Source organism: Coenobita brevimanus, chromosome 13 (genome assembly GCF_032717465.1).
Source record: "Coenobita brevimanus isolate Jiangsu-jjx chromosome 13, ASM3271746v2, whole genome shotgun sequence".
Taxonomy (NCBI): domain Eukaryota; kingdom Metazoa; phylum Arthropoda; class Malacostraca; order Decapoda; family Coenobitidae; genus Coenobita; species Coenobita brevimanus.
In genome coordinates, this window is record NC_136966.1 from 31,599,722 (window position 1) to 31,626,750 (window position 27,029).

The following is a 27,029-nucleotide window of genomic DNA, read 5'->3' on the forward strand; positions in this document are numbered from 1 at the left end:
AGAAACGATTATACAAGAATAAGGAGGGAAGCCCAAAGACAGTTTGAGGAGGATATCATAAATAAAAGTAGTGATCAACCGAAGCTATTTTACAGCTACATCCAAAGCAAAACGAAAGTAAAAGAAAAAATACAATCCATTACGGACGAGGGGATCACCTATACACAAGAGAAGGGTATCTGTGAAGCACTAAATAAGAATTTCCAATCGATTTTTACAGAACAAAATAATTTTGAGAGGGATGATATGGAACATGCATGCCCACACATATTACCAGATTTATAAATATCAGAACAAAGAAATACAGGAGGAGTTAATTAAATTAGACAAAGGAGAAGCAAATGGTCCTGACGAAATATCAGGTTTGGTGCTATATGAATGTGCAATGGAGTTATGTAAACCATTATCTTTAATATTCAAGGAATCCATGAGACAAGGTAAACTACCTGATATTTGGAAGAAAGCAAACACTTATTCAAGAAAGGGAATAGACAAAATCCACCCAACTACCGACCAGTATCACTAACCAGTGTTGTAAGCAAGCTATTAGAAAAGCTGATAAGAAAAGTTTTGATAAATTATCTTGAACACCATATAACAAAAAGACAGTTCGGTTTCAGAAAGGGAAAATCGTGTTTACTAATCTGTTGAGCTACATGACAGAATAACAGAAACATTACAGGAAAGAGAAGGGTGTGTGGACAGTATCTATTAAATTTCAAGGAAGCATTTGACAGAGTACCGCACCAAAGACTTTTATGGAAACTGTACCATCAAGGAGGAATCCGAAGCAAACTGTATTGTTGAATGCAAGATTTTCTCTAAAAAAGGGAAATGAGAACAGTACTAAGGGGAAATTACTAATCACGGAGGGAAGTGACTAGCAGAGTTCCACAAGGCTCAGTGCTGACACCAGTTATGTTTTTAGTGTATATAAATGACACAGATAGCAACACTGAAAATGAAAACTATCTAAATATGGTAGCTAATGAGGCAAAAATACAAAGGAGAAACAGTAACGCAGAGTCCTGTAAAGAGCTACAAGAAGAATTAAATAAACTTCAGGAATGGAGGAATATATGGTAAATGGAATTCACTGTGTAAAGTGTCATGTAATCAACTTTGGTAAAAGTAGAAAAAGACCTGATTGGGATTATAAGTTAGGAAGTAAAACTCTACACACGTACGAAAGAGAGAAGGACCTAGGTGTGATTATCAATAACAGACTATCTCCGGCTGACCACATCAGTGAGAAGGTACGGAACATGTATACACTGCTTGCAAATATGAGAGTAACATTCACATACATAAATGAGGACATGCTAAGGAAGATAATAACATCATTCCTCAGACCAACCCTTGAGTATGCATCAGTAGTCTGGAGTCCTCATCTCAGAAAACACATACAAGATTGAAAAAGATCAGAGGGCCACTACAAAATGGGTACCAAGCTTACGGGATCGAAGCTACGAAGAAAGACTAGAAATTCTGAATCTACCTACATTACAGGACAGAAGGAAAAGAAGGGACATGATTATGCTATATGAATACATATCAGGGAAGGAGAAAATAGACATAAATGATTACATAACCTATAGGGATGCATCAGCAAGAGGACACTGCTAAAAACTGGACAAAAGAGAGGCGATAAACATGTAAGGAATTTTGTGTCCCAGATAGGGCAACTGATCAATGGAATGCCCTACCGAATTAAATAGTGTGTGCCAAAACAATTCATAAAATTAAGGATATGTACGGGTCAGTACGAACTTGACTCATTCCTGTAATGATACAATTAGGTGTGAACAATTAGGTAAGGTAAGAATACACACACACACACACACACACACACACACACACACACACACACACACACACACACACACACACACACACACACACACACACACACACACACACACACACATGTAATGCTATGTATTTCTATATATGTCACCAGTATATTATCCTCGTTTTTTTTAATGAATATCTCACTGCTGACCCCAGTGTACTGTTATAGACTTTTAATTATGTCTCACTGATTTGACACCAGAGTAATGTTACGATAATTCTGATCCCACAGAAACTTTGATGTCACAACAATCTCTCCTCTTACAACAATTTCTTGTATCACCGCTTGGAGTTGGAGTGTAAATCACCCAGATGCGCAATGAATTTAAAGTTGAGATTATAATGGTGTCAGTTGGTAATGGGAGTTTAGTAACCGGTGAAGTTTCTATGCCGGTTCTATTCAGTTCAAGGTTGTATTAGAATTTGTGAAGGATGTGAGGTGTGGTAGCGTGATATCCTTTATGGCTAGCCGTCACTCTACTGACCTTGAGCATAACACTTTTAACTTACCAACGTGGCTGCCATTAAATTACAGAGCCTGTTTCTAGTGTAAATCCAATACCAACTAGGGTATTTTAATCCCCTTACTCTGAAGTTGATACCAATGAATCACCCAATTTATGTTCAAACTGTAGGATCAGATTTCTTATAGAATGGGTTAGCGTGAATTTAGGTAGGTTTAGGTTCTCGAGGTGCGCCTCGCGGGCCGCCCCATACATAGCCATCAAAGAAGGGTAGTTGGAAACCCGAATCCTAATATTACTGCATTGATTTTAATCATACCCAGAAGAAGATGAATGCTTAAATCCATGGAGTCACTTCCCTAGTTAACATTGTTCTAACACTTGAAACAGCAAGACCATACGAGTCATGACTGGACGTCGTTCTCCTTGGTCATTGAAGGACTCGAGGAGGGACAATACTAAAACGATATAAAGACCACTTAATAATACATCCTGCATCCTTCTCCAACAATAACACTTTCACTTCAGTGGGGAAACTTAATTATAACACTCTGTTCAATTAATGGTAAGACCCAAAATGACCTAACTTAATACTTCACATCTTCCAAGAATTAGATTACCATTTTTAGACTAATGAAATACACTTCCCTTGTGACTTATAATACAGAAAACTCCCCAACTTAGGTTAAGGTACAGTTATTTAGATTTTTACCTAACACAATAAATGTGGGGGGGGAAGTGTATGGTATGTAACTGTGGTGACGCGTTTTTTTTTTTTTTTTATATGTGAGGAAGAAGGAACCAAAGGCAACGAGCCTGCAGAACTATTCCTTCCAAGAAAAACAAAATATAAGACAGAGCCAAATTCAAGATCCGATCATTTCCAGATGCCTGGACACACTGCGTTTGAAAAACTGGAGATCATAGGAAGTAGGAAATATAGACAGAGGGAGACAGTTCCAGAGTTGACCTGTTGCATAAATGAAGGACTGGGAGTAACGGTTAACTCTTGCATTAGAGAGTTGGACAGAAAAGGGATGAGAGTTTGCTGCTAGACGGGTGCTATGCGCCCATCATAAGGGTGGAGGAATGCATGCAGACAGTTCAGAGGAGCAGTGACCATTGATGTAGCGATAGAAAAGAGATAAAGATACAACAGTGCGGCGAAAAGACAAAGGTTGAAGGGAGTCAGTAAGAGGAGGAGAGTTAATGAGGCGAAAAGCCTTTGACTCCACCCTATTGAGAAGAGCTGTATGTGGGGAGCCTCCCCACAAATGAGAGTTGTACTCTACACAGGGACGGATAAAACCCCTGTATAGAGTCAACAATTGTGCAGGGGTAAAGAAGGAACGGAGTCGGCTTAGCACACCCAATCTCTTGGAAGCAGATTTTACAAGAGATGTAATATGATCTTTCCAATACAAGTCCCGAGTAAATGAAACCCCAAGCATGTTCAAGGATGATGCAGGATTAAGCTGAATATTATCTAACATTAGTGGGTATACCTGTGGAAGATTTTGTTGGGTTGATAGGTGCAAAAACTGAGTCTTTGATGCATTAAAAACAACAAGATTATTTTTACCCCAGTTAGAGATATGAGCTAAGTCAGACATTAGGTGTGCCATAACCTCATCCCTTGTTTGTTGAAGTAACTGCTGAGATGGACGTTGTAGGAATCGAATGGAAAGGTGAAGGGTGGAGTCATCAGCGTATGAGTGGAGAGGGTTAGATGTACAGCTTAGAAGGTCATTGATGAATAAAAGGAAGAGAGTTGGTGAAAGGACAGAGCCCTGAGGAACACCACTGTTAATAGATCTAGGAGAAGAACGATGGCCGTCTACAACAGCGGCTATAGAACGACCAGAAAGGAAGCTAGACATGAAGGCACAGATAGAAGGATAGAAACCGTAAGAGGGCAGTTTGGAAATTAAAGATTTATGCCAGACTCGATCGAAAGCCTTTGAGATGTCAAGTGCAATGGCAAAGCTTTCGCCAAAGTCCCGAAAGGAGGATGACCAGGAGTCTGAAAGGTAGGTGAGAAGATCGCCGGTGGAGCATCTCTGACGGAACCCATACTGACGATCAGAAAGAAGGTTGTGATAGGAAAGATGCTTTAAAATTTTTCTATTAAGAACAGACTCGAAAACTTTTGAGATACAGGATGTTAAAGCAATTGGACGATAGTTAGAGGGTCGGGAATGGTCACCCTTCTTTGGGACTGGCTGAATGAGAGCAAACTTCCAGCAAGAAGGAAAGGTACAAGTTGACAGACAAAGGCGAAAGAGTTTGCTTAGGCAGGGTGTAAGCACAGAAGCACAGGCCTTGAGAACAACAGGAGGGACTCCATCAGGCCCATATGCCTTATTAGTATTGAGGCCTGTGACAGCAGAAAATACATCAGCTGAAGAAATTCTAATGTCAGCCATGAAGAAGTCAGAGGGGGGAAGTGATGGAGGAACAGCACCGGAATCGTCTAAGGTGGAATTGGAGGAGAAAGTCTGAGCGAAGAGATCTGCTTTATCAGTAGAAGAAATAGCTACAGGGCCATCAGAGTAGAAAAGTGGAGGGAAGGATGATGAGGTAAAGTTGTTAGAAAGGTTTTTGGCAAGGTGCCTGAAGGCAGATTACAACTTGATTTAATGTTAAGATCTGCGGATCAGACGAAAGGAGGTGGTTGAGTCACATAAGAACTTTGCTATTGAACACACTATTAATCACTTTATTCTCTATAACTTTCAATGTGAAAACAACAGGAGGGGAAGATTATGAGGCTGTAACACTAACCTGCACATCAGACGAAAGGCGGTGGTTGAGTCACGCAGTCACAGCTAGCCCACGTCTTTTATAACCTCGGATAACGGTCCGATAGCATTCGAGGATGTTAACTTCTCGTTACAGCTTTCACGTTAACAAGTATGTCTCGCACCACTCATTTGAGAATTGACTTCTTTAGAGCTTATCGTATCTCACAAAGATTACACGGTGCTGGGGAAAATTTGAGTAGTATCGTTAACGATCACATCACTTAATGTCAAGTCTTCGTAATGATGTTCGGATGCTATTTGTTAGTTAACTCAGCGTGGGAATGTACAACGATCGATATTTCAAGGTTAACTATACATAGAATATTATGGACTGTTTCTCCCCTTCTGGCACTTTCTCAGTTAGCATTTTATCACTAAAATGGATTGAACCGAAAGATATCTTTGAATTTACTCAGGTAAGAGGCTATGAAGACTAAGCCAATTTAAATGTTTGCTAAACTCCGCTACCAGCGTGTTTTATGGAGGGGGGGGGAGGCATGGAGGGGAGGAGAGAGTGAGGTCGGCTGATGTAATGCTTAATACAAATTACATAATACATAGATGTTCACTTCTAAATTATCTCTACAGTGCAAATATCACTCTTATATTATACTTATAGAACACTTGTACTAGATTATAATTATCCACACTTATACTAAATTGTTCCTAATTACTAGATTACAACTATCTTACATCTAGGTTATACTTATATTACAGGTTAACCTAACTTACTGGCACTACACACACACACACACACACACACACACACACACACACACACACACACACACACACACACACTACATAAACTCCTCATCTTCAAACCCCTCAGGGTCCTGCCAGCAGCTCAACACCCTTGGAGGAAGTGAGTTTTCCATATTTCGTTGATTTGTATATAGACCTATTTCAATATTTCTATATTATTCACACAAATAAGCATTGTTTTCTACATATACACATATGACATGAAACAAAGTACAGTTTCAGTATCAGTAACTAGCAAAAAGAGTAGTGGTCATGTCGTGTTTCTTATAGCACTATCAAAAACCTTTGGATATTTTACATGTAGACTTTGAATAAAACAAAATAAAACCTTTAGTGAGCGAAACTATGTAGGTGTGGGTGAGGCATGAAAATTTGGGAATCGGAAAGAAAGTATCAGGAAAAAAAGTAACAACTTTTCCCAGGTTAGGTCAGGTTAGATTAGGTCAGGTTAGGTTAGGTTAGATTAGGTTAGGTTAGGTTAGGTTAGATTAGGTTAGGTTAGGTTAGATTAGGTTAGGTTAGGTTAGGTTAGGTTAGATTAGGTTAGGTTAGGTTAGATTAGCTCTTTCCCTTACGTTTTTTACTGTTACTTTTTTTCCTGATACTTTCTTTCCGGGATTCGAAAATTTGACAGTGCACTAGGAGGTATGTTGTTCCCTTTCGTCCAGGTAATAGTCGAGTTGATGTTTTGATATCATCATGAGGGAACATATAAAAATAAACATCTGTACATGAAAAAAAAAAAAAAAAAAAAAAAAAAAAAGGCTTTCGAAGCTTTTTTTTTTTTTTGGGGGGGGGGAAAGGCGGGGGAAGAGTGTTTTTGCCTTGCTTGTGGTAAAGCTATCCAGCGCTCAGAGGAGTATTCTATCTTTGTCCCCCATTTACTCGAAAAGAATTGGACGTATCGATTTTCCGTAAGAACCATGATAAAGCGAACATGACAAAAAAAAAAATAATAATAATAAGGCTTTGGGAGTATATTTTTTAGATAAAGGTGGGGGAAGCTATGCAGCGCTGGAAGGAGTATTCTACATTTGTCATCGATTTGCTTGAAAACTATTGGACTAACCAATTTCCTGAAAGAACCATGATAAAGCACAGTAAATTCTACGTATGTACAGGACATAATGTAATATGTTTGATCAAAAATCGTTGTTACGTAGGCGGGAATATAATGGTTACTGTGAGCGCATGATGAAAGTGCAGCACGGGCGTGAGTACACAGTAGTTTTTTTGCAATTTACTCGGAAATTATGAAAAGCCCAATAAATTCTACACAAGATTATGAAATAAAAACATAACCTCTGCAAGAAAACCTTTGCGCTGGAGCTTCCTGAACAAAAAATCAGTTTCCGGTAGGAAATGACTTTTAGTTTTTAGCTCTTTTCTCGAAAACTAAAAATCGTATCAACAATCCGCAAAGCTTATTAGAAAGCTGATAAAATTCTCTTTCTAAGCTTTTCATAACAATTTTCTGTATGATGGAAAACATTCGAGCAATGATGTTGGGAAGTGAGGTTGATGTTCCAAAAGTTTATTCACTCCAGCCCAATGTACTTCTCTTCCTACTCTTCTGTTTGTTGTTGTTGTTGTTGCTTATCGGCTAGAACAAACATCGGCGAATAAGGTGATGTAGGTTTCAGGGCAATATATATATATATATATATATATATATATATATATATATATATATTAGGGGAGGCGGTGGCTGAATCGGTAGAGAGGCGGCCTGCAGTCCTAACGGACCCAAGATCGAATCCCGACTGGGGCAGGGAACAGTTTAAGGATTTGAATTTCCTAAAAGCAGTCTTTCCTGATCTACCAGATGATCCGACAACATGTAAAAGTACCCCCGCTAATACCAGTACACCAGTCCTGTATGAGACAGCCCTAGCATGTATTCAACATGGATGGTGGGTGTTAGCGCCGAAGTGGTGACATGTGGAGATGTAGGAGGACTACTGGGGCTTGGGATAGGTCACTGTCCCCACGAAATAGGCCCTGAAGCCTTTGCCGAGAGTCGGACACCCAAGGGCAGGGTGAGGAGTAGCAATGACCAGACAGCCCAAAATTGCCCAATCCAATGGACCACGCTTCCATTCATTCATCATTCAAGCCCCCGGAATCCTGGCTTTATCGGATATGCCAGAAATATTCACCACGTTCTGTAGCTTCACATAATCGTATCCGACAGATTCAATCCAGATGCTGCCACGTTAAAAAGGGGCGCCAAAAATCCCTGACCATGCACTTCTCACAAAATTCATCCAGCCAGCTGGATATTCTGTCAGTTCCCTAGCCTCACCGACTTCCAAACCTCTCTTCCTCACAACAGTCATATATATACATATATATATATATATATATATATATATATATACAGGATATATATGTTTGGGTGGCGAAATTAAGGCGGGAATACATGTTTTCAGTGGCACAGGGGGACTGTTGGGAGGGGGTGGAATAAAATCGTGCGCCGGTAAACCTTATAAAACTTACCATACGTGAGAGGGAGATGCTAATGTTATGCATATGTTGTTTTATTTTGTTCAAGTAAAAGTCGGAGCTCCTTGCACACTGAAAGATGTTGAAACAACTTCCATCTACCTCTGGAACATGATGAAGTTTTAGTATTTTCCATAACGCAGGAAAATTATTTCCAGCTTAAGACAAAATCCTCGTAGAAAAGTGGACAACCTCCATTCCCACTCCCTATATCCTTGATCAGAATATTTTACCTGTCACCAAAATCATAGCCTGTCACCAAACTTCTCTCTGGGACCGTAAGATATCCTCCCTTTTCAAAGCTCACAAGCCTCCAAGTCACCCACATTCTCCTGTCCCACCTTTTCCACCTTATCACGGCATATTATTCTGTGCAACAAAGAATTTATGGTCTTGTTAAACTCAATTTCTGTGCTGATTCCAATAATATGTGTTTTGTTTGTGGAAGTGAAGTTAGCAGGGGAGTGAAAGATAAAAATGGTAGATTACTAGTGGAGAAGGGAGAAAAAGTGAGCAGATGGAGAGAACACTTTAAGGAATTGTTGAACATAGAGGATGGAAGTAATGCGAGTATAAGTGGCTGGGGAATGGCTGGGAGAAGGAGCGAGGTGAGAAGACAGGAAGAAATCAGTAGGATAGAAGTTATGGAAGCAATGAAGAAAGTTAAATCGGGGAAAGCCCCAGGAATTGATGGAGTGTGTGGTGAAATGCTGAAGCATGGGGGAGAGATAGTAGTAGAATGGATGTGGAAGATGTGCAGATTGGCCTGGGAGGAAGGTAGAGTCCCGGAGGATTGGAAGTCAGGTATAATTATTCCCTTGTACAAAGGAAAAGGGGAAAAAGAAGTGTATGGTAATCATAGGGGCATTTGTTCTCTTAGTATAATAGGAAAAGTGTATGGTAGGATACTTATTGACAGTTAGAGAAAGAACAGAGGAATTAGTTGGAGAAGAATAGGGAGGCTTTAGGAAGGGAAGAGGTTGTGTAGATCAGATATTCATTCTTAGATCTTTAGTGGAAAAGTTTCTAGAGAAGGGAAAGAAGTTGTATGCGGCTTTCATGGATTTGGAGAAAGCATATGACAGGGTGGATAGACAAGGATTGTGGAAAGTGTTAAGAATATATGGAGTAGATGGGAAGTTGTTGAATGCTGTGAAGAGTATGTACGATGGTGCGAAGGCTGCAGCACGTGTGGATGGTGAACTAAGTGAATCTTTTTCTTTGAAAGTTGGGTTGAAACAGGGATGTGTCATGTCTCCATGGTTGTTCAATCTGTACATGGATGGGGTAATTAAAGAGGTACAAGTTAGGATAGTGGATGTTGGAGTGGCCCCGGTGAGAGAGGATAGTGTCTGGAAACTCCCTGTACTGTTGTTTGCAGATGATACTGAGTTGTTGAGTGAAGACGAAAGGGGGCTGCAAGGCTTGGTGGATGAGTTTTGGAGAGTGTGTAAGAAACGGAATCTAAAGGTGAATGTAGGGAAGAGTAAAGTGATGGTCTTTGAGAGAGGTGGAGTCAGTGAATGTACAGCGAGGTTGGATGGTGAGGAAATGGAAAATGTGAGTATGTTTAAGTACTTGGGTAGTGTGATGAGTAAGGATGGAGGTTTGGGGGGTGAAGTGCTTGAAAAGGTACAGCAGGGAAGAAAGGTTGCTGGTTCTTTGAAAGCAGTGATAAGAAACAGGGAAGTGAGCATGGAAGTGAAAAAGTTACTACATGACAGTATTGTGATACCAACTCTAACGTACGAAAGTGAAGCTTGGACGTTGTTGGAAGGACACAAGTCAATAGTGAGAGCAGTGGAAATGAGTTATTTAAGAGGAGCCTGTGGAGTCACATGGAGAGACAGGGTGACGAATGAGGATATAAAGGTGCGTTGTGGTGTGGATATGGATGTGATAGGAAGCGTTATGAGGAACACACTGAGGTGGTTTGGCCATGTGGAGAGGATGGAGGGTGAAAGACTGACGAAGAGAGTGTATGTTAGTGAGGTGAAGGGGGGAAGAGGGAGGGGGAGGCCGAGGATGAGATGGAGGGATGGGGTGGAGAGGTATATGAGAGAGGGGGGTGTGAGTTGGGAGCAGGGCAGTGAAATGGCGGGGGACAGGGCGAGTTGGAGGCGATTTGTTTGTGGCCACCCCAAACGGGATTGAGGCGTCTGGCAATAGATAAACAGATAGATAGTTTGTGTATTTCTAGGTTTTTGTTAACAATCGGCAATTGTTTATTTCCAGTCTTGTTATCATGCGCTGATGTGATGGCTGACGTATCGCTTACCACGTCTCAGACACACATACACACACACACACACACCATCTGCATCTATGCAGATGTCGCTGATATGACCATTATTGTGTCATGCAACGCGGATCGTCAGTTCATTCGATGAGCTAGTCTCATGTTGCTAGTTTGGCTGGTCGACGTGTTTTTGAGCTGTTCCTAATGGTGTTTGTATTATTGAGAATGACCAGTAGACTTTCTTGCAAGCTGTCAACCGATACATTTTGTTATGTATGTGGAGAATATGTTGGACTGAAGATGATCAAACACAAAATCCAACTCGATATCAAATTTGCTCGTGCATAGAAAGCATATTTTGGCATGGCAATGGGCAATGAAGATAAGGATTGCCCTCCTTACTACACCTGTGGTAGCTGTCACTGTGCACTTAAAACATGGTCACGAGGAGCAAGAAAGATGATGCCTTTCGCAGTTCAGAGCAAGTGGCAACAGCATTTGAATCACCACGACGATTGTTATTTTTGCATGGTTGATATAAGTGATGCAAATATTTGCGTTCTTCGATCTCTCTGGTGCCTCACAGCGATGAGCTGGTGATTCCTGTCTCTCCTGCAGACACGGAAGTTGTCTGTGACCATTGGACACCGTCGATGATGGAGGGGAAAGTTATAATGAATCTTATGTTGGAGAACGTTTTGGAGACACTCCACACTTTCCCAGTCAGCAAGAACTGGATGATTTGGTCTGAGATTCAGGACTCAGCAGGTCCAATGCTAAGGTGCTGGTGTCACGTCTAAGTGAACGGAACTTGTTGGATATCAGATCCAAGTTGAGTTATAGGAATCGCCATGGCAAGTTTCCATCATTTTTCAGATTTTGTGAACAAACTTCGTAGTGTTATTGTTTTGATGTTAGGGGTTTGTTTCTACAGATGGGAGTGAATTACAAGGCCTCAGATAGGCAACTTTTCATAGACAGTTCTGTGAAAAGCCTAAAAGCTGTACTTCTGCATAACAGCAATGAACTCCCATCAATTCCAGTTGCATATTCTGTGGAGATGAAAGAAGGCTATGAGAATGTGAAGAGATGTCTGACAAAGATCAAGTACTTAGATCACAATAGGGAGGTTTGTGGGGATTTCAAAATTTCACTCCTACTTAGAATGCAAGGTGGTTATACGAAGTACTCATGTTTTTTATGCTTGTGGGACAGCCAGAGCAATGCAGAACCTTTTGTGAAAAAAGACTGGCCTCTCAGAGAGAGTCTCACACCAAGCTCATGCAGCATTCTGAGAGCTCCACTGATCTCCAGAGAGAAGGTAATGCTACCGTCGCTACACATAAAACTTGGTCTTGTGAAACAGTTTGTGAAAGCCATCAACGAGGATGGCGATGCGTTTCTGCATATCCGATCAATGTTTCCAAAGTTGAGCGTGGCAAAGGTGACGGCTGGCTTACTCACTAGATCACAAGTTCGAAGAATGCTTGCAAGTTGTGAACTCCAGGGTAATATTAACGATGACAAAGAGTGTGCTTGGAATGCTTCCAGAGGGACTGTGGAAGGTTTTCTTGACAGCCAGAGGAGACCAGATTCTGCACAGCTCGTCGATGACCAGATCAACGTATTCCACTGGCATGAATGCAGAAAGTCAATCAAACTGCATTGTAAGCATTTCCACCTTGATTTCTTCAAAAGCAACTTAGGTGCAGTCAGCGGGGAGCATGGTGAACGGTTCCACCACGATATTTTGTTGATGGAAACCAGATATCTGGGCAGGGGGAACGAGGCATTGATGGGCGATTATGTTTGGGGACTGTTGAGCAATTGTCATCACAGCAACAGAGGAAAGTCATGATCAAAAGTGCACATCTAGATACTATGTACCCTGCATTCCTTGTGATGTTACTGTTTGCTTATTTTCTAGTTATATTCAGAATATACTCCCGGAAATATATACATTCTTCGACACTCTCAACATTCTAGAAATGGGAACAAGTTGCAAGGTCCTGTCCTTGTACGATACATATGTTGTTGCATAATTCCAGTAATTCTAGATTTACACAAAAACAAATAACATTCGGAATGTACGCATTGACAATGATCAGAAATAGCGTGAAAATCAACATAAAAAAAATTGGTTTAGGTTTGTTACACAGCGTTATTCCCTGTATCTCTTACTGCTTTAAAGCAACCCCTTACTCCTGCACGTTCTCCTCTGCCTGCTAGCAACAGTCTTCCCTGAGACCAAGTCTTCCCCATGTTGTGGCTCTTTCCAAGGTTTTCCTGCCTCCTAGTTACCAGGTATATTCTCAAAGTTAGATCTCCTCACAGTTTCAAAGCTTTCTCATCTTACAATAAAATTATTCATTAGATTAAAGATCTTCCTTATATTTCATAAATTCATCAGACATCAGATCTTTTTAATGTTTTAGGTTTCCCTCAGGCTTCAGACCTTCCTATTCTTTCATGTTTGTCATATACTTCAGTACTGCCTCATGTTTTATGTTGTACGTTTCAGGTCTTCTCATTCCATGTGTGTTTCAGGTTTCATAATTCTCCAAGTTTTAGATCTGCAAGTTTTAGTTTCCCAATAGGCTTTGTTTTCTCAGGAGTCAGGTTGTGGGAAATATTTTCCCCAAGAGCAGTTGCACTCTTTATCTTTTAAAATAGTCATCCCTGGTTAAAAGCAGAGGAAAACCTGAAGAACTTTAATAACTATTTAAGGGGTTTTATCCAGAGATTACATTCTCTAAAACATTCTTATTATTAATAAAATAATTCTACTGCATTTAACCTTTATGGACAACTATATTGTAAATACATGTAAATACTTTGGAATTTTCCATTGACCTATTTGCACCTGCGTGGTGAGTAAAATGCCTCACCTGAAAAACGAATGAGGGTTTAATACATATTTACATAGATAAAGCAAATATTTGGCTTGGCTTTAGTTTAATTAAAACTAAGATTAAAATTTTAGTTAGATCTGCCTTGTATATATCATAAAGTAATCCAACTGTATTTAGCATTGTAATTGATTAATAGTTGGCACCTCTACAATCCTATGAGGGATCAGAGACTCGCCATATTCATGCACTCTGCTACCAAAGCTCATTGACTTAGCACGCTGTAAAATATGCACCTAAAGGATGCTTGGAAGCCGAGGCAACCGACCGAAACATCAGGCTCTCTTCATCTGTTGTCCGACTTTTTACAGCTAAGTAACCGTTACGATTTGGCCAAATCAATGAGGAAATACGTAGGAGATAGGAGAATAATAACTAGGTGTGTTGGAATATCAGTTACACCTAAAACTACTAAGTGACTTATTTGAATTTACTTAAGGTCATATTAGACTAACATTTGTCAGACAAAGGAGTGTACAGTATATAAAATTTCTGACATATTTTTTTGGTGACCCTGAGAGTGAGGAAGCACTGAATGATTGTAAGGTTGCATTCATAGGGCGCAGCCTACTCCCACGTTCTGTAGAAGTGCATGACGTGGACAGAGCTCCCAGGGGAAGGGCAAGTTTCTTTTCTGATGATGAGAGGCTAAATGCCGTAATAGACTGGGAGCATGACAGCACTATCCTTTTCCTGGGAGGAAGTGATATTTATGAAAATGTGGAAGTTAATAAAATTGTTGAAAACATACTAGCCGAGGTAGAAGCCATTGAAGGTTCATGTAAATCCTCGGTTACCATAACCCTTCTTGAGCCTAGAAATCTACCCTATGGTTCACCAGTTTGCTATGGTATGTATAAATCAATTAGCAGAACCGTGAATAGGAAGCTACAGAGGATTAGGAAAGGGAAGTATTTTATTCACTTTAATGCAAAACCTTTCCAAGCAACTCTAAAATTCGATGGTATACATTGGAATCATCATAGCAGAGAAGCAGTACTGCAGGAATACAAGAAAGGACAGTTCAATGCTATACAAGCTATGGGTGGGCCTATGTTATACTAAGATGTTAATAGTTTTGAGCTCAAAGAATATGGGTTATTTAGAAACTGAGTGTTTAATACCATAAACCCAGTCTCCACACTCCTCAAAATTTAAAATGATTAATTTGCTCTGAACCCAGGGAACTATGGGTTATTTGGAAACTGAGTGTGAAGATAAAGACATAACCCCAGAGGTTTAACAATCTAGGGAAATAGATTTAATACCATAAACCCAATCCCTACATTCCTCAAAATTTACAATAATTATATAACTACTAAGCTGGGGCAAATTTGTGGTTGAAATTAAGGGTTAATCTAGTAAATTAGAAATCAGTCAACATGTCTATTTCCCTGTTACAGAGATCCTCTAGTAGTAAGACAGGATGGGTAACGAGAGCCATAAATGATTGCAGACAATAGTTAGACGAAACACCTCTGTCCAGAGAGAAATTAAAAAGTCTCCTGAATATATTAAAGGGCAGACGGACTAAGTATGAAGAAGGTTATGTAAATTTAGAAGCAGCCATAGCAAAAGTTGATGATAAATATCTCTCAGAGTTGGAGACTATCAAATTTGAAGGTAAATTAGTGGAATATTTAACCGTGGTGAAGTTAGAGTCAAAATTGGCCGAAAATACCGTGGAAATACAAGTTGTGGAACAGTGGAGTAAAGCTATACTACCACAAATTACACTTCCAGAGTTTGATGGGGAACAATATTGGAAATTCTTTTGGGAGCAATTTAAATACTTAGTTCATGATAGAAAAGATCTCCCTAATGTGAGTAAACTCACATATCTGTTAGGACACGTCAAAGGGACACCTTATGAGCTGATAAAAGAATTACACGTGGAAGAAAAGTTATGAGGTGGCACTGACTATCCTTAGACTGAATTACGAAGACAGCAGGTTATCACCCAATTACTGAAGGCTCTAATTGAATTGCCCATACCTAAACATGATTTTTATTCCTTGGAGACTCTGATGAGTTGTAAAATAAAGGCTTTAGGTACCTATGATGATACTAAACAGCAGATTGGGTGCTTTCTAGGACTGTGTCCTTAAAGCTTCTAGCAAGAACCAAGGATGCCTTGTATGGTAGGTACCAAAAGGATAATTTCTCCTGTGAGGAGATTGAGGAAGGCTTAATGCAACTCTGTAAACATTTGCAAGGAACAGTAAAGCCTGCTGAGATTAAACAGGAGACTGAAAAAAAAAAAAAATAACCAACTGGTTGGGAAACCTTAGCTCTTTAAAATCTGAGGATAAAAAATTTAAGACAAGGAATAGACAAGCTGATGAAAATAAGGAGGTAAAACTTTCCATGGTAAAGGACAGGAAGGTTTGTGCATTTTGTGGGGAGCAACATTCCAGTGCATCTTTCCAACATTATCCTGATTATGGTTCTAGAGTACGAAAGCTTCAGGAACTGAGGTGTTGTATAATCTGTATGAATTCCGAACACACTTCCGTGGACTGTAAGATTAAACTCAGTCTTTGTTTCAAATGTAAAAGGGATCATCATTATAGCGTTTTATGCCCAAGGATGAAAAATTAGGTTCCTACAACTGCAAGTGTCATTATGATAACTGCTAAGGGGAATACTCCTGTAGTAATGCCAGCTGCAGTTCCAGTAGCAGATGTGAAGGTAGTGATTGAGAGTAGAAACCTATTAGCATGTATTCTTTTTGATACGGAAACCTTCATTTCTGCAGACATTGTGAAGAAATGAAAGTTACCTATTATTGGCAAGGTAAATCTAACCATTATACAGGATTCTTAACTACTAACGAAGTTCAGTTTTTTTATTTAGTTAGACCTGTAATACAACTAGGTAGATATAAGTGTTGGATAACGGCAGCTGTACTGAATAATAGGGAAACATGTATGTACATAAAAGGACTAAAGGAAACCTCTAATCTCTACAATGCTCAGGGATAAAGTTGGCTAAACTGAATGTGGAATCAGATGCTGTGGGTCCCATAAAAATGATAACTGGTTCCGATTACTGTGGAATTTTCCTACATAGGACTTTCAAGAAGAATAAGGTACAGTTGTTCAAAAGTCCAGGAAGTAACCTTATTCTGGATCAGTTGCCTCTTCCAAACAAGTTAAGGAGAGGCTAAACTAGTATACTCAGTCTTTGTTACCCCCACAGAGTTATTGATGGTAGCTAGAATAGGTGCAGAATTAGAACCTACTCAGATTAATGACTTGTTGGACGAAAATATTGAACCTGTACACAACCTGTGGGATCTGGACAGTGTAGGAATACACTCTGAGGAACCAATCCCTGAAGATAAAATAACTTTGAATTTGTATAACCAGTCAGTGGAATTTAAGGATGGACAGTATTGGGTAGGATTACCGTGGAAACTAAACCATTCTGAGTTACCAACGAAATACCAAGCAGCTAAGGCTCAGTTAAATTCTCTTCTAAGAAAGTTGAGAGATAAACCAGAGCATCTAACCATATATGATATTATAAAAGATCAATTGAAAAATAAGTATATAGAAGAGGTAGAATTCCCTGTTAACCATAAGGAGGGACTTTATTTACCACATCACGCTGTAAGCAAGGATCCAGTAACTACTTCCCTAAGGATAGTTTTCAACTGTAGTATTAAAGTGTCCAAAGGGTCAGCTAGCTTGAACGATTGCCTATACTCTGGACCTACACTAACAGAGAAGATAGGGAATATATTACTAAGATTTAGAGAAAAAACTTATGCTTATATAGCAGACATTAGTAAGGCTTTTCTCAGAATAGGACAGAGTGAGGAGGATAGGAAATTTACAAAATTCCTCTGGTCTCAAGATCCTCAAAATGAGGATAGTCCACTGAAAACTTACTGTTTCCGATCGGTACTCTTTGGCTCTTGTGCTAGTCCATTCCTACTTTGCAACACTTTAAAGCATCATTTTGAATATGCCAAATGTCCAGAAATAGGGCAGGCTTTTTATATGGATAATTTGCAAGGTGTTGATGATACAGAGTCGGACATATTGAAGGCCTATGAAGTAGCCAATTCCGAATGTGGGAAGGCAAATTTGCCATTACAGAATTGGAATACAAAATCACCGCTTTTGAGGACTAAAATACAGGAGGACTCTCCAAATTCTGACATTCCCAAAACTCAAAATGTGGTGGGACTTAACTGGGATACAAGAGCTGATGAAATAAGTTTGAAGCCAATTAAGTTCCCTGATGTCACTCTCATCAAGAGGTCCTTGTTAAGTCAGGTCTCCATGTTATTTGACCCATTAGGATTGTTCAGTCCTGTAGTTATTAGGGGCTAATGTTTAGTGCAGGAGGCTTGGCGAGAAAAGTTAGACTGGGACACTGAACTGGATGAGACATATGTGGAACAATGAGAACAGATTAGAAAGGAGTTTGAAACCACATCAAGGATATGTTTTCCCAGGAAAATAAAACATAAATGAGAAGTCACACACATATTTTGTGATGCTTCTCAAAGGGCATATGGATCAGTAGCTTGTTGCGCAACGGGAGAGGATAGTAAGCATATTATGTAAAAAGCCAAAGTTGCACCAATTACAGGAAGAACCCAGCCTCAAATGGAACTGGCTTCCATAGAAGTAGGAACTAAATTGGCCAGGTATATAACCCCTACTCTTGATACTCAATTTCAGGATATTAACATGGACTGACAGTGATATCTGTCTTTACTGGATAGGGAAGGAAGACAGCAAAATTCCTTTCATCTGCAATAGAGTGAAGACTATTAAGAGCTGTTTTCCAAATTTAAATTTAGGCATGTATCCTCCAAACAAAACCCAGTTGATCTGCTCTCGAGAGGTTCGACTGTCAAGAGACTGATCAAAGATAAGTTGTGGTTTAAAAGTCCTAAATGGTTACTCACTAAAGATTGGCTTGAGCAGAAACAGTATAGTATTGCTGAGGTTAGTGTATTTAACTTGGATCCTGTAGTACTTGAGCCAGAAGTAATTGACATTAGCAGATTCTCATCAATAAGACAACTTATCAACACTACTAAATTAGTTGTAAAATTTTTGAATAAGAAAGTGGGGTTTCGGATGTTAGATCCCATGGAATAGTGGCTGAAAATGATACAAAGGAATTATTACGGAGAGATATATGACCATTTAGGCCAGGGCACTGGGAACAAGAATAAGCAGATAAGAGATTTAGGCTTGTTCTTAGACGGAAGGGGTTTAATTAGATGGGGCCGAATAATAAAGGCTGATTTGCCTCTCCAAACTAGACATCCCATATTATTACCTAAGAACGATTATTTTGTACAGTTAATTGTTAAGGAAGTCCATGATTTGACTCTTCACGGAGGTATGCCGCAGACTTTGGCCCGAATCCGGGAAAGGTATTGGATCCCTAATGGTGGGCAGGTCAAAAGAAATATCTCAAAGGTTGCATTACATGTAGGAGGTATGAACAACGACCGTATGGCTATTAAGGACCACCTGCCTTACCAAGGGATAGGGTATATGTAAGTCAGCCCTTCAAAGTAACTGGAGTTTATTACACATGGGCTATAACTGTTACGGGTTAGGGAACTCCCCATTAGGTGTATATACATCTTTTTACTTGCACCTACACAAGGGCAGTCCATCTAGAAATGGCTTGAAGATTTAAGTTCAGAGACAATCCTGATGGTATTTAGAGATTTGCCGCAAGAATTTTATGTCCTAATAAATTAATAAACAACAACGGAACCAATTTCGTTGAGGCAACACCTCTACTTTTAAATATAACGAATGACCCAAAGGTTAAGTCGGTGCTGGGAAGCTGAAATTGTACCTGGCAGTTCATAGCTCCAAGAGCACCATGGCAATAAACATTTACCGAACGAATGACTGGTATTCTGAAGAACTGCCTTAGGGAAATCTTACACAGAACTAAGATCATAAGAGAGGAGTTAAGAACAGAGATAACTGAAACTGAGGCTAGGATTAATGGTAGACTTTTAACCTGTTTAGATGACACAAGCGTTTCGATTGAGGCATTGACACTGGCTCATATTTTATAAGGCAGAAAGCTCCATCCGGTGCCTTGTATGGATATCCAGGAGGAAGTAGATGATCCTATCATTAAAAATAATGAATTAGGACAACATCTGTGGGAGGGATATCAACGTCTGAAAAAAGTACTGGACACCTGGAATAGACCTTGGAGCAAAGAATATCTTTTGAGCCTACGAGAAAGATTTTTGGGGGCTCAGGCTGCCAGCAACAAGTCTGTTATTAAAATACGAGATTTGGTCTTTGTAAAAACAAAACAACCAAGATCCGCGAGGCCATTAGCTAAAGTGATCTCCATGCACTCAGGTTTAGAGGGGGTGCTGAGACTCGTAAAAATAAAATGTAGGGGACATACCAGTATAAAAACTATTGATAAACTGGTACTCCTTGAGTTAACTGCTACCCATTGAGAGTGGATGGTGGAGAACAATTGGGTCAAGATGCGAGACCTAGAAGGGCTGTGCTCATTAAAAGCAGAGGAAATCCTGGAGTACATTAATAACTATTCAAGCTGTTTTGTAACTCAGAGACTACATTTTCTTTAATAACTCTTCTTATCAATTAATTAAAGGCTACAGCATTTAATCCTTGTGGACAATTATATTGTTAAAACATGTAAATACTTTGGAATTTTCCATTGACCTAATTGTGCCTGCATGGTGAGCATGAAATGCCTCATGTGAAAAAACGAATGAGGGTTTAATACATATTTACATAGATAAAGTAAATATTTGGCTTGACCTTAGTTTAATTAAAACTAAGATTAATTTTGGTTAGATTTGCCTTGTATATATCATAAAGTAATCTAACTGTATTTAGCAATGTAATTGATTAATAGTTGGCACCTCTACAATCCTATGAGGGATCAGAGACTCGCCATGTTCATGCACTTTGCTACCAAAGCTCATTGAGTTAGCACACTGTACAATATGCACCTAAAGAACGCTTGGAAGCCGAGGCAACCAGCTGAAACATCAGGCTCGTCGTCATCTGTTGTCCGACTCTTTCTAGCTAAGTAACCTTTACGATGTGGCCAAATCAATGGGGAGCTGGCTAGTAGATAGGAGAATAATAACTAGGTGAGTTGGAATATCTGTTACACCTAAACCTCCTAAGAGACTTACAGTATGTGAATTTACTTAAGGTCGTATTAGAATTACACTTACCAGACAAAGTAGTGTATATAAAATTTCTGACACAGGTTTTCGTTGAGCCTATGATCTTAAGTCTTCTTCACACAGTTACCGAGAACAAGATATCCCCCACCCAGCTACTCCTGACGTAGACGAGTACTTACCAAACATCATCATCAGCTAGATTGAGAGTTGTGGATCAAACAGTCGCGGCTTGAGTGAGGCCCTCAAAGATGGAACAGAGGAAAGACTGTAATTATGGGGTTGTGTATAGCGTTGGCAAAGGTGCACTGACTGTGCATAAAGAGAATTCCTCATAACGTGTGTGTGTGTGTGTGTGTGAAAAACAGGCCAAGTTTTTAAATGATTTAACTGCAGTGCGGTCGATGTGAATCTATTAAGTTTCTTGAAATACATGAAAATGTTACATTGTACTCAGTGGGGAAGGGGGGAAAGGGAGCTTCTAGCTGCTGTTTCATCACAACAATAATTTGAAGTCTTACACTTACTTTATCTTGTATAACAAAAACAAACATCCAAAGGCTGCAACACTGGAAAACTTTATTCTGTCCAGGAAAAAAAGAAAAGTGTCCAGTTCATGGTTTTCCAAAACATTGCTCTTGAAATACGCCAGGTAATAAGTAAAGGAAAACACTATCGAAGAAAATTCTCTCTAAACTGAATATTTCCTTAAATAAATGAAAAAAAAAAAAAAAATGAGACTTGGCCAGAAAAAGAGTAAGAATGTGTTGCTTACCAGACACTGAACACTAGCCGTAATGGAGGAGGGATGCACGCTGACAATATATATGATAGGTGGGCAATGGACACGCGGTAGCAGAGAAAGAGAGATGTAGCAATGTGGACATGTGACAGAGGTTCAAAGGAGTTAGTAACAATTTGGGTGCTGATGAAATGAAGAGCCTTTGATTCGATCCTCTTTTCAAGTTCTGTAGGTCATAGCCTAATTCCAAGATTATTTACGTAACTGCTGTGGTGTAATGTATGAGAAGGGAGTAAAAAAGTGAAGGGTAGATTCATGAGCATATAAGTAGATATGTTCAGCTCAGGTCCTTGATGAATAGGAGAATGAGACACACGTACATTATTATACAGATACCTTTATGGCAAACTGCATCCATTGTGCCAGCTCTCCACACCTTTCCCCGTTCTACACAGGCATCTGGAAGCGCTTATGACTTAAATGTCACACTGACACACGGCTGGATTAAGCATGTGGGAGGCCCGGGGACTGCTTGGAAGGGAGGCCCCTTTCCAACTCCCCCAATGGCATACACCACAGACTGGTAACCTAAATCCTAATATATAAACAGGACACTTTTAGTCAGCAAATACTGAACGGGGACTATTCATCCAATGCTGTAATATGTAATGCATAAACACGAAATGAAATGAACACAAGTTGCTCTGGTGGGAGGCCCCCTCTTGGTGGGTGGCCCAGGGCCCGGGCCCCTTGGGCCCCCCCCTTAATTTGGCGGTGCACTGACATATTGCAGAACATCTTCCTATCAGAATTCCTTTATTCCCAGAACTGCTACTCTTCGGTACTCACTTCCTCAGATTAGTTTCCTCCCCAAGGAACAGCCTACACCAGTTCAAGTTGAACTGTTAGATTTTTTATGAATGGAGGACACCTGTAATCTAGTGCATGGTTTGTTTACTTAATTTGTTTTCCTTTCCTCTGTTTCATTTTCTTAAAAAAAAAAAAAAATGTACTCTGTTATAGGTATGGCCAACATTCACTACACCTTCATCAGCTTGATCCTTCTGGAGGACTTCCACTTCCACAATATAGTTGAAGACGTCCGTGGCATCAATAAATTGTAATTAGGCTGAGGGTAACCTTTAACTGTAGCATCACATACCCCAAGAAGAGAATGGTGCATCGGGATAATACAGTATTTAGTAACACAGACCCTGACCAGCAGTTCGCTGAACGACAACAAACTTTACAAAGGAAGCGGGCTCATAATCATTAGACAGTGTCTCATTAACACGTACTGACAGCCGGGTGGAGGGGCGGACACACCAACAATCAGCAATCGAGCGGTGGTTTAAAGGCATATACAGCTTCATCGTGGCAACTAGGGAGGAACCAAGTGACTACGATCTCGGATCAGCATTAAACAAAGACATGGCAAAAGTCATCAACTGCATTGCATTACCTAGAGGGCCTAGGAATGGGGATTCGGAAACAAGTGATATTAACTTAGTAGAAAAAAATGTCATGAACTTTTCAGGGTGCATAGCTCTCAGTTACCCTCACTGCTGAAGACTGTCTCCCAAATGTCCGTCCCCTGTTCAATGGTACCTGAAAATTACAGAGGCACGTGTATAAGCCAATCTGGTTTTCGGAACAGAAGTACTTAAACTAATAACATTCTCTTCATATTATAGTGACAGATGTACAGCTATACACCAGAACTCTCATCCCAAGAAATTCAACCCCTCCATCTCGGAACCGACAGCTGACTTCCTAGAGATAGCTCTGGCTGTGGGGCTGCAATATATAAAGACCTTTTTAAGGTGGGGGCACACATCATCCATCCACTTAGGGTAGCAGTATTCTGTTTTTAGAGTAACTCTACAATGAGTGGAAAGCCAAATGATATCCTGTAACCAGGTAATCATTAACCCGCGGCGTCCCGGGGACGTACTTCCACGTCCTCACGTTTTGTCACAGCTAATCCCGGGGACGTACTTCAACGTCCTGCAATTGCAAGGTTCATAATTTCCACAATTTTCAAAATTCGCGGGAGATTTTCGTTTCGCCTGGGTACCCTAGCCTCCCCTACCTGCCGCCAGGCCAGCAGCGTCCTAGACCCTGCGTGACCTGCGCTCGCCCTTGTCTTGGTCACTCACCTGCTAGCAGTGACCCAGGTCAGACATGGCGCGGAAAGATCTCTCAGACGAGGAAATCGCATCCGTCCTGGAAGCCTTCACTGGAGACAGTGATTCTCCACTCGATGATGATGTGGTGGATCGCGATTACGTCCAGCCAGAGGAAGAAATAAGTAGCAGTGATGAGGAGGTCCCTTCGCCCCGAAAAACGCGGTATGTGACATACCGTAAGGCAAGGGAAGGCCAGCCTGCTCCCCAACCACGTGCAAAGCTATCTCTCCATCCTGAATCTGATAAGGACGAGGATGAGGACGATGAGGATGACGGAGGCCTAGGACGTGATATCGCTGTGTGGTTGGGAAAAGAGAAAATATCACCATGAGGATCAGAAGGTGGGGCGAGACGACACATAAGGTATGGTGAAAGTACTTTGTCTGGGGAAGTGGCAAGTGGTGTGGTGGGATTGCTGGGAGAAAGGGAAAGTGTTGTGGCGGCAGCGCGGGGTGAAAGTGAGAGTGGTGTGGGGGTAGTGCGGGGTGAAGGGGCAAGTGGTGTGAGGGAGGCAGCACGAGCACGTGGTGCTGGTATGCATAGTGGAGAGGAGGTTGAGTCACTCCCCAGCACTTCTTTCGCCCCTGAATATTCCCAAACTTCCTCCCCACAGCCCCAGGATGTGGGGAAAGGAAAGAAAGGGAAGGGAAAGGGTAAAGGAAAAGGGAGAGGGAAGAGAAGTGCGAGTGATGAGAGGCGCCGCTCTCCACCTGCCCCACCAACCCCACCACCCTCACCTCCCCACCCTGACGAAGGGGACGATGGTGACGTGGTTAGTGTAAGTGGAAAGAATTGTTATCAAAACTACACCCACTGTGTAAATCTGGTCAGTAAATATGTGATAGCAGGGAAATAAAGTGGAAACGGGTGTAATGTTAGCTTGAATAAAACGTATAAGTTGAACATTACTGTAAGTTGTCATAATTGATGTCACGAGTACACCCACATTCTGGTCAGTAAGTATGTGATAGGAATTATATACAGTGGAAGATGTTGTAATGTTAGTAGTAAGGTATTTTATAAGTTGATTACTAGTGTAAGATGAAACAAATGATATCGCGATAACACTCCCTGTGTAAGTATGCGCAAATATGACGCTCAGTTCCATCATAAGTTCAGAAATGATGTGATATCAATTATATCAAGTGTTTACATGTGCAATGTTAGTGGAGAATTATTATATAAGTACAAAAATAGGTTGTAAGTTGAAATAGTTGTCATAGCGACTTCACCGTGTGTGTTATTATGCGTTATTATTACGCTATATATTTACGTAAGGCCTGAAATAATCTCAAAACAGTTCTATAAAGTTGAAAAGTGTATAATAATATTAGAAAAGTATTATGTAAGTAGAAAAAGCACAATACGAGTTGAAACAACAGTCACAGCGAGTTCACTCACTACGTAAATAAGCGCTAACATTACGCTAAATGTTATCAAAAGGCCTGTGAATACGTAAAAACAGTTCAATAAAATGTAAAATGGTATAATGTTATTGTAGAAGTATTATGTAAGTAAGAAAAATTATATGTATCATGATTTTAGAATGTTAGTGATTCATCGTGACCAAGTTGGCCGATTTTGCTCGTTTCGCACGATGGTACAATGCTTATTTCTGCTCTATTTTTGTATAAAATCCAATATACTCTTTTATCACATGTTTTTATGTTTGTAATAAATTCATTTCTACTTACTTTCATTGGTTTCCCAGACTTATAATACCATAGAAAACGTTTGAGGCTCAGACTGCCTAGGGAGAACACGGGGCCAGGTGGGACCAAGGCATACCTGGTTAAGGTAATTAGGGACCCCGGGGACCAATTTCTTTGCCACCGACCATTGTTTCTGACCAAAAGCGAAAGTTTAAGCAAAAAAGAAAAAGGTCGAAAAATGGTCGGGATTGGGGGGTACCGGTGGTCGAAAAGTGGTCGGGACGGGGCGGGTTAATAATGCTCGGTGGTAACCTTATAACTAACAAACACGTGTTCCCTACGTGACAACAAATGGATTGGCGGAGGATTAGTGTCCCTTCCCGGCAAACAACTAATTAAAAATACGAACAAGAAGCCTCGGACCAGGACTGACCAACAGGCGACGACTTAGGACATGGTACGGATTGAGACATGGAATGAAAGGGATGTGAATGATAAGGTGAAAGAGAAAGAGATTGTCCACGTGCTTGAAGGTGCAAAAGTGGATGTATGTGGATTAACTGAAACTAAAAGGTGAGGTGAGAGTGTGAGTGAATGGGAGTATGGATGGAGTATACGCGAAGGAGTGGGTGAATATGACGGAGCAAAAGAAAGAGTGTGTATTGTTAAGTGCAGGAGATGGAAGAAGAATATAAGAGAGTATGGATCAGTTGGCTCAAGGATTGTGTGGGTAAGACTGAAAATTCGACTACAAATGTGGGTGACTGTGTGCGTGTATGCGCCAACAGAAGATCGTGCAATCAGAGTGAAAGAAGAGTTTTGGACAAAGGTGCAACCGTGCGTGGAAAAGTTTGAAAGGAATGACAGAGTGCCCAGGCATCTCATTTTGAACGGATCTCTCTCTCTCTCTCTCTCTCTCTCTCTCTCTTTCATGAAATTAACTGCCACTCACAGAGGCACACTCTTTGATGGTATAGCCCCATATCTGTTCCACATAGTTTTTTTGTTTGTAAAATGATCATGAAAAAACAAAAGTTTTCATTACGTGGTGACCTGAATAATGTCGCTTACAGCTATCTGTTATTTCGCCGCGGACAGAAGAATATTGGCAACAATCTGTTTCAAAGTTTTTTGTTGAGTCAGGCCTGACTTACCTGAAACATGGTAGACATTTAGTGAAAACTTCAGAAAGAAAGAATTTTAACTGTTGTTGGACGTTTCTAAACAATACGTAAACATCTGTGATTGGCGTACCGAGCCGTCGCATAAAAATAAAGAACACGATAGAAACAAATCCGATGTCTTCCTTTTATATGAAAAGGAAAATATTTTGGATTTTGAGTGTAAAAAACTCTCTCTCTCTCTCTCTCTCTCTCTCTCTCTCTCTCTCTACCGACCCCATGCCTCAGTCTCATTGCTAACTTCCCCCACAACTTCTCTGCTTCCACTTCCGTTCCATCCCCCAGTTCTTGGTATGTTCACACACATTTTGTTTTCTATATTTTCCTACCTGAAGAGGATCCCGGTAGGTGTGAAACTACTGCATCTTCAGTAAAGGAGAAAAGAGAAAATAAAATGGGTGAGTAGTTCATATATATACTCAGAGAGAGAGAGAGAGAGAGAGAGAGAGAGAGATTATTACTTAATGATTATCACCTGAAGAGTGCTGCAATATAGCTCGGGAAGCAGTGGACTTGGAATATCATTGCATGAATTTTGAAAGGCAAATTAA